The following is a 14,024-nucleotide window of genomic DNA, read 5'->3' on the forward strand; positions in this document are numbered from 1 at the left end:
ACGGCCTCTCTGGAGTAGCACTGCCCAACAGAACTTTCTGTGATGATGAATGTTCCATATCTGTGCCATCCAACATGTAGCCACTCACCACACGTGGCAACTGAACATTCGAAATGTGGCTAGTGCAATGGAGGGAGTGAATTTTTTTGATTTAATATTAATTAACCAAACATTTTAATTTTAATGGACGTATGTGGTAATGGTTACTGTTTTGAACAGTCCAGCTCTAAAGCCAAGTCAGCTGTGAAAAAATATTGGGGATCACTTCCTTTTTTGCACCCATAATAACCGAGTGATGATTTTATTTTTTGAGGAAAATTAGCCCTGAGCTAGCTTCCATGCCCATTGTCTTCTACTTTATATGTGGGACACCTACCATAGCATGCCTTGATAAGCAGTGTGTAGGTCTGTGCCTGGGATGCGAACAAGCAAACCCTGGGCTGCCAAAGCGGAGCAGGAGAACCTAACCACTATGCCACCAGGCCGGCCCCCGACAGTGATGATTTTTTATTCCATCCATCTATCCATCCATTCACCCATGCATCCATCCATCCATCCATCTGTCTGCTCACCCATCCCTGCAGTGTGCGTTGAGCATTTCTATGCCAAATCATTGTAATAGCTGTGGAAGATACACAGGCACATGTTGTTCCAAGCCCTCCTCCTGGCTCAAAATGTCCTATTCAAATGAGTTTCTCTGCGGGCTCAGCAAAAAACATCTTGAGACCACATGGACTGTGGATTCAGACAGATCTGGGTTTCAGTTCCACCTCAGCTGTTCCATCTCCTTGGGCATGTTACTTAACCTCTCTGAGCCTCAGTTGCTTCCTCTATGAACTAAGATTAAAACCCACCTGTGATGGTTAATGGTTGGCTGGGCCATGGTACCCAGATACTATTGGGTCAAACGTTATTCTGAATGTTTCTGTGAGAGTGTTTTTGGATGAGATTTACATTGAAATCGGTGGACTTTGAGTAAAGCAGCTTGTGCCCCCTAAGGTTGGTGGGCGCCATTCCATCAGCTGAAGACCTAGATAGAACAAAAGGCTGACCTCCCTGGAACAGGAGGGGATCCTCCAGCAGACTGCCTTCGGGCTTCACGTGCCCCCTTGGTTCTTTCTGGTTCTCCAGCAGACTGCCTTCAGAATGGAACTGCTACTCTTTCCTGAGTCTCCAGGCTGCCTGCCTCCCCCATCACATTTTAGACTCACCACGCCTCCACAATTGTGTGACCTAATTCCTTCCAATAAACTTCTTCCTCTGTATATACACACACACACGTCTGTTAGGACCTGAATGTGCCCCCCTAAATTTGTGTGCTGAAGCCCTAGCCCCCCATTGTGGTGGCATTCAGAGATGGGGTCTTTGGAAGGTGATTAGGGCTAGAGGAGGTCACGAGAGGGGGGCTCTCGTGGTGGGACCAGTGCCCTGACAAGAAGGGAAGAGAGACTGTTCTCTCTCGGCCATGTGAGGACACAGGTAGGAGGCGAGTGAGGAAGAGGGCTCTCCCCAGAACCTCGCCATGCTGGCAACCTGATCTCGGCCTTCCGGCCTCCAGAACTGGGAGCCATGCACTTCTCTTGTTTAAGCCCCGTGGTCCATGGCGTCTGTTGTGGCAGCCTGAGATAAGGCAACGTCCTGGTGGTTTCTCTGGAGAACCCTCATGGGTACGCCACCTCACAGAGGTGCTGAGGACCTTGAAGGAGACGTATGCGAGTGCCCGTCACTGTGAGTGGGTGTCGTCCCCTTCTCCTTCCACAGCAACAGCCCTGCCCTCTGTTCCCCTGCAAGCTGTTATTTCCCCTCGAATGACTCTCCGTCTCTTTTCTATGGTGCAAACTCTACCATCCTTCAAGGCCGGCTCTCAGTCTGCGGCCTTTCCAGATAACGCCAACAGAAGCCATTTCTCCCTTTTCCAAACTCCAGGGTATTTAAAATCTATGCCTTCGATATTCAACACTTTCGAATGTGCTTACTTGTTTTAAATTTTTAAAACCAGCCACTATTTAGTGACTACTTCCCGTGGATGAGGAACTGTAACAAGTCCTTGCCCCCTGCTATCTTGCGTGATTCTCGACATAACCTTACATTGTAGGCATTGGCGTAGCCACCGTGCATTTCACAAATGAAGGGACTGGTCCGGAGAGGCTGCGCGTGTGTGAGGATGTATTGGGAATATTTCCTGACGCCTTCCCCCGTCGTATTCTGACTTTCCCTTCCCTTACAGCCCTTCTGCTGTTACAGCTGAGCAAAGACTTTGTCGGCCTGAGAGGGAGAGGGTAGGGACGGCTTGGGGACACAGGGTGACAGTGTGTCCCCTTGTTCCTTCCTGGCAGCCACCTTCCATGATAATGGTGGATATACTGGGCGCTCATTCTCCCAGCCACCTTTACAGCTGGGCACGGGCAGGGGAGGCAGTTCAGACCGAGGTGACCTGTGGAGACTTTGCTGAGAGCTTCTGCAAAATAGTCCCTTCCTGATTGGAAGAGGGTCTCCGGAGCAGAAAGTGCTCTTCTTCCTCTCCTTTTTGGATCCTGGCAAGCGAGGCCTTGCTGCTGCAGCCCGCTTACAACCATAAGGGGAGGATTGCCTGCCCTCTGCGAATGGCTGGATGGAAATACAGGTCCTGATGCCAGCACTGAGCCACTGAAACAACCCTCAAACCACCTATAGTCTTAACTTCTTGTTGTAAGAGAGAATAAAAATGTGTGAGCCAGTTGGGAATTCTGTCACTGAGAGAGAAAAGTATTCTGACATACACAGGTGAGTGCTGAATCTCAAATTACACACTTTTTTTGGAGCCCCTATTGAGGCAATAATTCTCTTGAAAGTTAGGGTCTTGCCACTGCAGGCAGGACCAGAGCACACGGAGGTGGAGAAACAAGTGGAGGGAAGTTGTTCGTAAGGCCTGCAGGTCGCTAGGAAATGGAGGCCTTCCCCTTCCAGTCTGGGAAGGGAATGCATCTCCACGCACAGACCACAGAGATGCCTCAGTCATGGACACACAGAAACGAAGGACCAGAGGCCAAGGAGAAAACCGAAACAGGGTTGCATACGAGCACATGTTGGGTCGGACATACTGCTGGCATGGAATGGGTGCCCATTATCTCCTGTCTCTTCGTCTCTCTGCCCAGAGTTTAAATTACACGAGAGTAGAGTGCAGGGACTACACTGCGTCACATGCCTGTTCCTTGGCTGGGGGAGGGCTGGGCCTGGACTTTAGTCCTACCAGACTGTGTGCAGAATGGAGATAATTACTCATAGGAAACCGGGATACTGTTAGAGAGTGGACATGGATTCCAAGAAGACCATCAACAAATGTCCCCCGAGCCGAACTGCTCGAAGCGCAGGCTGCAGACTGGGGCGGGTCTGCAAATCTGTGTCACCCAGCCTGTGGTGTAGTAAATTCAGACTGGAGAAGGGCTTTTTAGCTCTGCTTGCTAAATAAAAGTCATTCTCAGAAATTTAATGCAAAGCTTTCTTTCTTCTTCTTTTTTAATCTTTGAACAATTGAGCTTGCAATTTTTCCTCCCTGTATGTTCCAAATCTCTCTGACTGCTGGAGAAATTGGATAAAGATTCCCTTCTATCCTCATTTTATCACATATTGCTCTCTTCCAAATAGTTGGAAACAGCTGGATTTCTCATTAATCTGTGGGAAACTTGGAAATGGTCAAAGGCTGGCAAACAGCTCAAGTGTACGTGTGAAATGCTATGTCGGATTCCGGAGGAGAAAGCATTACAGCTCAGACGGCCTTGGTTAGCAGTCGCCTGATGGGGGGGGCGTTTGGCAATAGGGGTATTTTGTTTATTAGGGTGGTCATGCTCTCACTTCTGGAAGAGAAACTGAGGACCAAGCTTTCCTGTTGGCACTTCAGTAATCAGGCCAACCCTCGTGTTGGCATGAGAATAACTAAGCCATGCTGACATCGTAACCCAGTACTGGTGGGAATGACTGAGTATTGCTGGAAAGTACATTTCATCACGGGGAGAATAATCAGTTATTCTTGGCACTACTGAGTTTGTTCTGAAATTGAGGCTAACCCAAAAGAGAGATAAGCGTGCTTTTCCACACCCGCCCTCCTCTGCAGTGCTTTGGGCTCCATGAATCTATCAGCTCATGACGCGGTGCAGTAACGATTACTAGACACGTTGATTCAAGAGTCCATGTGACCCTGCTGAGTTGTCTGGAACATCAGGAATTCTGTTATCTAATCCAAGAATATTTCCTAAAATGACATTTCCTAAATTGATAATATTTTCTTCATCATCTATTGTAAATGTGGGTGAGCTACAAGGGAGGGATAGGAGCGTCATGTGGAGTGGTCAGAAGTCACTGGTGAGCTGAACACGCCCCTGTCTGAGTGACAGTCAAACAAACTGCGAACAAGGCCCAGTGCCTTCCTGTTCCTGTCTTAGACACGGTTGTTTTCTTTTTTCTTTTCTGGAATTAAACCTACTCAAACTCACTTAAACAAAGATGGGGGTTTGTTGGAAGGATGAGGAGTGTGTCACGGGACCTCAGGGAGGGAATTTCAGGCAGGGACCGGTGTGCTGAGAGCTGCTCTGTCTCACTGGGGCCACGCCCTCGCCCGCCTCTGCTCTCCCTGCACGCCTGCCTCCTTCCCTCGCCAGCTCGCTCCCCTTCACTTTGTCTCACTAACACGCCCGCCCCAGCTTCAGCTTTACCTCACTTCCCAGTTCAGGGCCCCAGCAAAGACTGACGAGACCCCCGAGTCCCCCTGTGTTTCCGAGACCAGTTTCTGGTGGAGGCCTATCTTGACTTGGACGCTCTCTTCAGATTTGATCAATGTGGCTGGGGGCCAGAGGCCTGGGGGTGGGGATCTCACTCTCTGAAAAGGATCTTGCTCTAATTTTCCAGGGCAGGGCGGGCAAATTGACCAACAGGCCGACAGGCCACACTTCCCTATAAATTACTGTTACTGTTACAAATATCAAGTGGACGAAGTGCTAAATGACACAACTACTGAGTGCTGCTCAGAAAGAAACATAGATTCCGGTACAGCCTTGCTTTCTACCCATGGAGCCAAAACATGCTGAGCAGATCAGGAGGGATCTGCACAACCGCATCAGGTGACCTTAGAAACAGTGGGTTCTGTGGCTGGGCTCTGCCCACGCTGGCTTTGCAGTGACTCACAAAGCCAGAATAATCAAACGCCTTCTAACCTAGTTTCCTGTGCCGCCATCTTTCCGGTGATCAGGCCTGCACTGCTCAGGGGATATTTTTGTCACCAAGTTCAGGAGACTAAATGGCAGCTGGGGTCCTGCCTTCAACACAAGCATAGACCTTGTGCAAACCAACCAGGAGAGGTTCCTCGTAGAGAAAGAGGATGAGGACAAATTAAGAAAGTCGGTTTGTAACTTGGAGTCTGTTCGAGTGGCTCTGCCCCCTCAGCGGATAAGAGTGGAGGTGGCCTCCATGCACCCTCCCTCCATCACCTCGGCCTCCCACTGCACCTTTTCCCCTCTGGAATCTGTATGGTGCACTGGATGGAGCAGGGGCTCCTTCACCTTGCCCTTCCAGGTGCCTACTTGTCCGCTGTCTGTCTGTGTAGGCAGGTGCGCCGCCCAAGAAGCATGATTGAGTGTCCTGCCTCTCCCTCGAGACAGGATAGCGTAAAGACCCAGACCATCTGGAGACACCGGGTCCATCAATGAGCCCCAGAGGTTTGATGGTGGTACGAGAGAATGTTATGGGCAGGAGGTGAAGTCAGAGTTCAAGGGTGGCCATGTGTGTGTAGGAAGCAGCAGGTGGTGGAGTTTTGGGCAGAATAAGTAAAAATGGAGAGTGAGTGGGACCCAGGAGATTTCGAAGACAGCTGTTGGGCAAGAGGGAAGGGGAAGGGGTGAGCTGGGCTTCTGGGAATGGGACAGTCTGTGCACAGACCCGCCCCCCCAACACAGAATCCATCCTTTGATCCGAATTCACTTTCCCCTGCACGCGTTGCTGATTTATGTGCTCCCAGGAGCAACTGGTATGGGAAGGGGAGAAGCATGATAGGGAAGAGGAAGAGAGAAAGGATGCAATTTCCAGAAAACTCCCCTGAACAGCAGCTGCAGCCCGATCCCGCAGGGAGCTGTGGCGATAAGTTGCTCGGGTCTCAGAGTGTGTCCCGACTCAAGGAGAGGAATTTGGGTTTCTACACTCCTGAGCCCCTCAGCCATCGGTTAAGTGTTCCCTCCATGGGGTTCTATGGCTTTTAATTCTGTTCTAGAATCAAGGGACTATGTCTAGGAAAAGACCACCTTGTTCAAGTAAGTGCTTAGGCCTTTAAAAAATGTTGACATACATAACATAGTTATTTCCTATGATATACCAATTCCTTCCTTCACCAAACTTTCGTTGAATGCCTATTATGCATGCAAATTGTGCCAGGCACTGGGGTGCAAAAACAGCCCAATGAAGTCCTGTTTTCCAAGGAATTGAGGAGACAAAGAAATCGTCAATTTCTATAATAATAGACCTACAAGAGGAGAATGCCCATCTTATTATAGAAGCACAGCTTTGATGCCCGTTGATCGGGTTTCCACATAAATTCATTAGAGAACTGAATTGTCTCTCTCCTAGACTCTTTTCATAACCGATTATCGTATCTTCTTAGCTATTGTAATGTACTTAAATTAGCCTCAGACTTGAAGGACAAATTCTGCAGGAAATCAACCTTTGGGGAAAAAAAAGAAGACATTAATTCTGTGTTTATTCAGTGTACCAATTTTCATAAAGTAATATTCTCTTTACAATTTTTTGAGTGGCATTTTTCTGCTGAGCACTTCTTAATTGGCCTGGTGTCTCATTTAAACAGATAAATAGAGAGAGCGATAAAAAACAAAGGTGCTTATTGAGCACTTATTGTATATCAGGTACTATGCTGGATACTAGCAATGTTTTTAACCCTGCAGAAGACCCCCTAAGGGGTTCTTGGGTAGATTAGATTTGGAAAAAGCCCGTGCAAACTTTCCAGGCTGATTAAAAGAAATGAAGTGTGTGTGTGTGTGTGTGTGTGTGAAAAACCAGCAACAAAGCTGCTTTTGATGCGTGGGGAGAGCTTCTGTGTAGGGCTGTGGGTCTGTGAGGAAGCTGTGCTAGCAAGGGCTGCATCTTATCAGCCCGGGCAGAGGGAGCACCAGCCTTCCTCCACGCAGGACGCCAAGGCGTCGGTGAGCAGGGACGATTCTCCGTGTGCGGAAAGCGAACGCTGACGCGGAGAGGGCAGGCCGTGCCCCACTGCCTCTGGGCTCCCCAGGAATATTTTGGATCACGTTGTGTGAAGCACTGGGATGGTGAAGGGAGACGATTGCTGAGCATACTGACCCATTCTTTCCATACCCAACGTCATAAAAAAGTAGAGAAAGCAGAAACTTTGCTTTTGGACAAGAGACAGAAAGTAGGTCACTGAAAGCTAGTCTGCACCCCCTACTCCCCGTTGTGTTTTGGGGGACAAGAGAGATTGTAAAAAACTGGTGAGAAGTGATTTTAATTTTTATGATTGTAACCAGCCCTTTAATCTCTAAAAAAATTTTAGTAGTCACAGAATGCCAAGAACAGCCATAAAGAAAATGCTGACCAATAGGCACAGTGTCTTCCAGTCTCTTTCAGACCAGACCTGAGGGACTTGGCCAGAGTTTGGGGAGTGGGGAACACCTGAAACTATTATCTTGGACTTGCTGCCCTCAGATCAAACAAAGATGAGCACAGCAAGGGAGTGAAAAATTGGCTTAGTTGTGCAGCCTAAATAATGTCTTTGCCTCTGTCTATGAGACACGGGAACCTCCACGTATCGAGGGTGAAATCAATCAGGGTCCGGTGGCATTGTCAGCTGGAGTCAGCTCTGTGTCCAAACTTAGGCTGTATGTCTAGAATCTGTGTCTTAATGTAAATTGGCTTATGGCTACGTCTTCCCTGGGGTATAAGCTTCCATCGTCCAGATGGCAGGGTGACCCTGGTGGAAATAAACATATGGTAGGTTATATCTGTTGTGCACAGAAGAATAATGACACTGATACAAGAGCCAACTGAACAAAAGAGTTAAGGCCATAAACAGTGGACATCTCTGACGACAGATTGCCAGGAAAGTAAGACTTTTGAGTAAGGGCAACTGAGACCAGGGAGGAAGAGCTCTATCACGGGCGTGCTGAACACTGGTAGGAGGTGGGGAAAAGGGAGGGATGTAAGAGGAGGCAGGGAAAATGAAGGCCTGGACACAAGCTGTGCTTTTGAGGTTCTTCCATGGGGGAATGTCAACAAGAGGAACAGCAGGACAGCTATTTGTCCAGTGGCTTTTGGTCATCTTCCATATTCTTTGGCGAGGGATTGCCTTAGTTTGGGTTTCCCCAGGAGAAGATGCTAAGGTAACGATTAAAGTTTGTTGTTAGTGCTGTCGAGTGAATTCAGACTCCCAGCAACCCTGTACAGAGCAGAGCAGAACAGCGCCCGGTCTTTCTGTGCCATCCACGCCCCTTTTGGCCATGTATCAGACAGTGCTCCGCTGCTATTCATAGGGTTTTCATGGCCAGTTTTTTCAGAAGTGGGTTGCCAGGTGGTCCTCCCTAGTCTGTCTTAGCCTGGAAGCTCTGCTGAAACCTGTCCACGTGGGTGACCCTGCTGGTATGTGAAATCCCAGTGGCATGGCTTTCAGCATCACAGCAACACGCAGCCACCACAGTATGACAGTCGATGGACGGGTGGTGTGGGTGCCTGAGAGCGCCAAATCTTGACCACCAGGCCGCCAAAGGATTCAAGTGAAGTCGTTAATTTCGGGAGCCCAGTAGAGGGCAGGGGAATGTGAGAAGGCAACCAATAATGGGTGTGTTCTCAAGCCAGCCTCACTGTGGGTGACTGGAAGTCAGTCCCTCAGGGGAAGCTCTGGCAGCCCGGGACCCAAACACTCCCTCAAAGTCATCCCACCAGAGGGGCAGGAGGCTGGGCTACCAACCAGCTGACCGTTCAGTCATGGGTTCAGGACTGCTCCTAGGCACACTCATTCCACAATACTTTGCCTGTTCCAAAGCCCTAAAGTGGCCCGGGCAGTAAGGAAACACCCTCAAGCAAAGACAGGCTGGTGCTGCAGCGGGAAGCGGGCGGGTGCACGCTGGAGGGGTCGGCTGGGGGTGTTGGCGGCGCACTGACTGCGTTGCAACTGTGCTTTTGCAACTGCCAGGCATTTACGGGGGGCGTAGGGTAGCAGAGGACACACACACACACGTATTTACACATAGGAAAGTGTATAGATATAAATTTTATTTATTGAGGAAATAATGCCTGTCTATGGTTGACAATTGGCACAGAGAAAGAACGCAGGGAAAGACTGCAGTTCTATTTTAGAAAAGGAAATAGCACCTAGGATTGAAGAAAAGCTGTCCTTCTTCCTGTCGCGTCTCTGGTGCTGTCCGCCTGTGGAAATGGGCCACAGCAAGTGGGAGATCCTGTTCCTATGACTAAATAGCGTTCGAATAAAAAAATGCTGTGAGCGATTATTTGGCGATCTGGAACTCACTCTGTCTCCCTGAAACTTCGGATATATTTTCGTGATAACTTCACAGGCTACGAAAACAGTCAGCCATTCTCATGGAACAGAACTCATTGTGTCACACCTATCAGAGTTTTATTAGGTAACTCGCTACACTGAATTACAAAGTAAAGTATTTCTTTATTGGATTTACTTTATGAGCCATTTGCTATAAAGGGGACTCTGATGGATGCTGCCTCTTGGTGTTGACAGAGCTCCTTTGCTTAGAAGAATGTACATGAACACGAAACAACATATTTTCACCTTTCACAGGAGGGAGAAAGTGAGGCAGAGAAGGCTATATGGGGCAGGGTATCTTCAACTTTTCCCACAGGGGCTGTAGAAATGCCCATTCTGTTAGGAGGCGTGTTTGATTCAGTGCCTCGTCTCCCTCCTGTGAGGAAGGGAAATACTACTGTGCAGTGTCAGGATGCAGGACCTCGCCGGTGGCTAACGGGACTTTCCTTGCCTTATGGAATAGTAGCTGCACCATAATATGCTCAGGAGATAGCTATTCCATTTAAAAATCCCAATGCAAATAGGAAAAAGAGAAGTGCACAGCAGATAAAAACCTGAAAAATCGGGGCCAGGTAAGCTGTGGTTGATATAATTAAGAACAAACGGTTGGCCTGAGTGATGAAGACTTCGGTGAGGACCAAAGCCGGCGCCCACGAAGACGAGTCCTTGCTCTGCAATGGGCCTCTCTTGGGCTGGTTTTATGCATTATGAAATAAAGAAGATGACATTATTTGGTAAATTTAGAATATACAAAAAATACAGGTGTATGGCTGAGAACTGAATATTTTGAATGGGAAAGACCTTAAATTTTCTACAAGTGGCATCTTGGAGAGGCAGCATCGCAAAGCGGCTAAGAGCGTGGACACTGGGGCCCCACTGTTCGGGCTCAACTCTTAATTCTACTACTTATTAGCTGTGTGACTTTGGGCAGTCCACGTAACCTCTCTGTCCTTCAGTTCCCTTCTCTGTAAAATGTGCATATTCATAAGACGTATCTCATAGAGCTACTTGTAAAATATTTACAATAATGTCTGGCACATAATAAACCCTGTAGGTGTTTTTAAGATAAATACACAAACCTTAATGGAAGCCCTTTCATTGTGTTCCTTCTGTATCAGACAGTTTTCTAAACATTTAAATTCAGCAAATATTTATTAAGCCCTCGCTCGGACTGGGCATGCCAGGTATTGGATAAGAATGAATTTCCGCGCTCTCTCCCTCCAGGTGCTCGTAAGCTAAGAGTCTTTTTTTTTTAAATTAAACTTTTAAAATACTTTGAAACAGTGATAAACTTATAAAAAAACTGGAAGTGCAATACAAATAACTTTTTTCCCTGACCTGCGTGGAGTAAGTTGTCACGTAATGGCCATTACCACTGATTACTGTATAGATCTTACCTACAAATAAAGACATTCTCCCTTGTAACCACAACACAACCACCCAAATCAGGAAAACAGCAGTGACACATTAGTACCATCTAATCCTCAGACCCCATTCAAGTTTCGTCCTAGCAATATTTTCTATAGTGAAAGTTTCCAGGTTTAAACTATGTGTTGAATGTGGTCACGTCTCTTTGGTCTACTTCAGTCCATAACACGTCCTCAGTCTCTCCTCGTCTTTCACGACCTCAACACTTCTGAAGATTACTGGCCAGTTAGTTTGCAAAATTTCTTTCAATTTGGATTTGTCTGATGATCATTCATGATTAGCTTTAGGCTGTGCCTTTTTGGGAGCAATAGCATAGAAATGATTGTGTGTTGTTTTCACTCCACCTTCCCGGGTAGCACAAGATTTCCAGTTGTTCCATACTGATGATGTCCATTGCCATCACTTGGTTAGGATCGTGTCTGCTAGGCTTCCTCACTGTAAAGATGTCCTTCGTTCCTTTGTAATTCATTAGCATTTTGTGGGAGGTACTTGAAAACTTCGTAAATATTCTGTTCCTCATCAAGCTTTCAATTTGTTTGTTTATTTCAGAATGGCTTCATAGTTTCCTATTTTATTCAATGAGTTATAAGGTGTTGCCGTTATAAGTGTTTGTTGCTTAAATTGTTCCAGATTTGGCCAGTGGGAGTCCACTGAAGCTGGCCTCTGTGCCCCTTTGGCATTTCTACTTCACTTTTTGAGCTCTTCCTTGCTTTCTGGCATGGCAAGCTCTCCCACTTGTCTTGTACTCTCCCTGTTCCAGCTCTGGAATCAGCTGTTTCTCCAGTGAGCCCTGGTTTCTTTTAGTGGAGGATAGTATCTAAGAGTGACTACACTAGGTGTGCTCACGGTCATTGCTCCCAGGCCCTAGCAGTGGACAGAGCTATAGTTATTTCTATAGTTATCATGTATATTGACATCAATATATCCAATTGCAATTCAGCAGTACACAGGGTTCATTCTAGTTTTCTCCCTTTCTGCTAACCTTAAAATATTTACCTATCTGGTCAGACCTCCTGTGTGTAGCCACTCTGCCATCTCTGTTGCTGTCCTGTCTCCTTTGCAGGCACCTTCCTCCAGATGCTCAGGCTCTGACCCCACTCTGGGCCCAATTCCACCCCGCCACAGGAACCATGTCCTCAGCCTGCTTGGGCCCTGACAGCCCATCCCGCCTGTTCCCAGATGTGGATGCCCCCCTTGCCTTATTTGGGCTCTCACTTCCCACGCCAGGCTGTCCCTCCACGCCTCCTTGTGGACATCCTCCTTAACTGGCCTGGGTCCTGACACCCCATGCCGACCACCCCTCCCACGTGGATGCCTTCCTCCCCCTGCTCAGGCTTCCCGTCAATCATGTACAGTGTGACCCAGAGCAGCTTTTAAAAGGCTCCTCTTGGGTATACATACAAAACTGAGTTTAAGAAACCTTGCCCCGAAAATACAAACAGACGAACCTGATTTAATAACATGCATCACATTTAAAAAGATGTAGCTTAGAGTATTAAGATGAAATTTGTTGATTCTCCTCTTCTCCTCCATTTTTAAACTTTGAAACAAATGATAGGCCTTGGCCGTGAGACTTCAGCAGGTGACTGATGAGAAGGAAGTGAAGGCGTGTCTGCCTTGGTCTGCACCCCGCACAGCGAGCACCAGCCTGGGGATAAGGGGGCAACACGGAACAAGGGGCACGGGGAAGACTGGCTTCTGCCTTTCTGTTTGACGTCTGATCTTGCCTTTGGAGCCAGATGTCCTGATGAAGGAATAAACGAAGATTGGGAAATAGCCAAGAGTTCAGAAAGGGGCAACTGACAGAAGATGCTTCTGGCAGACCAGGAGACTTCAGAAAACAAAGAATAATCCAATTTTACGTAAGTAAATTTCCTCTCCCCCAGTCCAGCAGGAAATGTAATCTCCCAGGAAAGACGGAGTTGAAGATTTCATTTTCTAGTTATCACTTTTCCTGCGCTAGAGAAACGGTTTTACTTCAAAGGCGTAGATGGGAGATGTTTCCTGCGACAGTGATGGGATTTGAAGGCCGGCTGCGGCTCGGCTCCCTTTGTGAGGAACACCTGCACGGGGCAGCCCTTCGAAGGAAGGAGAGCCTTCCAGCCTCCACCTGCTGGGCTGGAGGGCTCTGCGGTGGGGGTTTGGGGGAGCACCCCACTGTTCTTCTAGCTGGAGCTAGAGCAAAGCAGGATTGTCCCCAGCTTTGTTTAATGGCATTTCAATGGGGAAATGAAGATTTCTGGTGGAAGCAAAAGCCCCAAATTGTTCTTGTTTCATCCTCCTCCTAAATGTGTGTATTCCTGGCGGGGGGGGGGGGGGGAGGGAGGGCAAAGGAAGCAGAGACCCCCTCCCCATCTGAAACTCCCTCTAAGTTGTCCTCTCTGACCATGTCACATCCCAAGGATTTGTGGGAATTCTCATTGAGGAGCAAGCAGATTCTGTCAGAACAGCACACCTTCAACGTTCCACGTGGAATCAGGAGAAGAAGTGCTAATTTTTATTGGGCACAACTTAAGCTGCATCCCTGGTTTTGTTTCCTTTTTTTTTCCTTTTTAAGAATAATCACTTCAAAATGATTAATGATGCCTGAAGCCACCAGTCTTGCCTCCTGCGGTGAAATGGGGAAATTCATGCATGTCTGGGTTTGTAGGAGGGTGTGCTCCGAACTCTGAGAGATGCTTTCCCATCCTGAACAGACAGTCGGGCCTTTGTTCAGAAAAGCTGACTCTCTGGAGGAAATGCTCCAGAATGGGCCCACATCCCCTGCAGGGGGGAAGGCTTTGCTCCAGTTACAGAAGGGAAGTGAAATCCTTTACTTCTGAAGGTGCCAGAATGAGAGGTGCTCGTTAGTGGGAGCCTAATCCTTTTTAAAAAATCTTTTGGTGGGAGTTGAGAACAATGAGGATGGTGTCTTTGAAAGCAATTGGGGTACTGAGGGATCCCAGGAGAGGAATGGCTGAAGCAAAGGGCCACAGGCCTGCTGGGAGGCAGCCACCACCCTGGACTTCTGGGCTGACCTGGGGACTGATTCCCAGGGGAGCGTCCTGTGCCT

At 48.0% G+C, this 14,024-nt stretch overlaps 1 long non-coding RNA gene across 5 annotated transcripts in view; it reads left to right on the forward strand.

Annotated features, from left to right (window-relative positions):
- LOC139046235 (uncharacterized) overlaps nt 1-14,024 on the forward strand; it is a 37,916-nt gene that overhangs the window by 10,035 nt on the left and 13,857 nt on the right. For all 5 annotated transcript variants that reach the window (XR_011506057.1, XR_011506053.1, XR_011506054.1 and 2 more), the window contains exon 3: nt 12,531-12,834. This is a non-coding gene — a long non-coding RNA (uncharacterized lncRNA). The remainder of the gene's footprint in view (nt 1-12,530; nt 12,835-14,024) is intronic.

Source organism: Equus asinus, chromosome 9, assembly GCF_041296235.1.
Source record: "Equus asinus isolate D_3611 breed Donkey chromosome 9, EquAss-T2T_v2, whole genome shotgun sequence".
In the NCBI taxonomy this organism is placed as follows: Eukaryota; Metazoa; Chordata; class Mammalia; order Perissodactyla; family Equidae; genus Equus; species Equus asinus.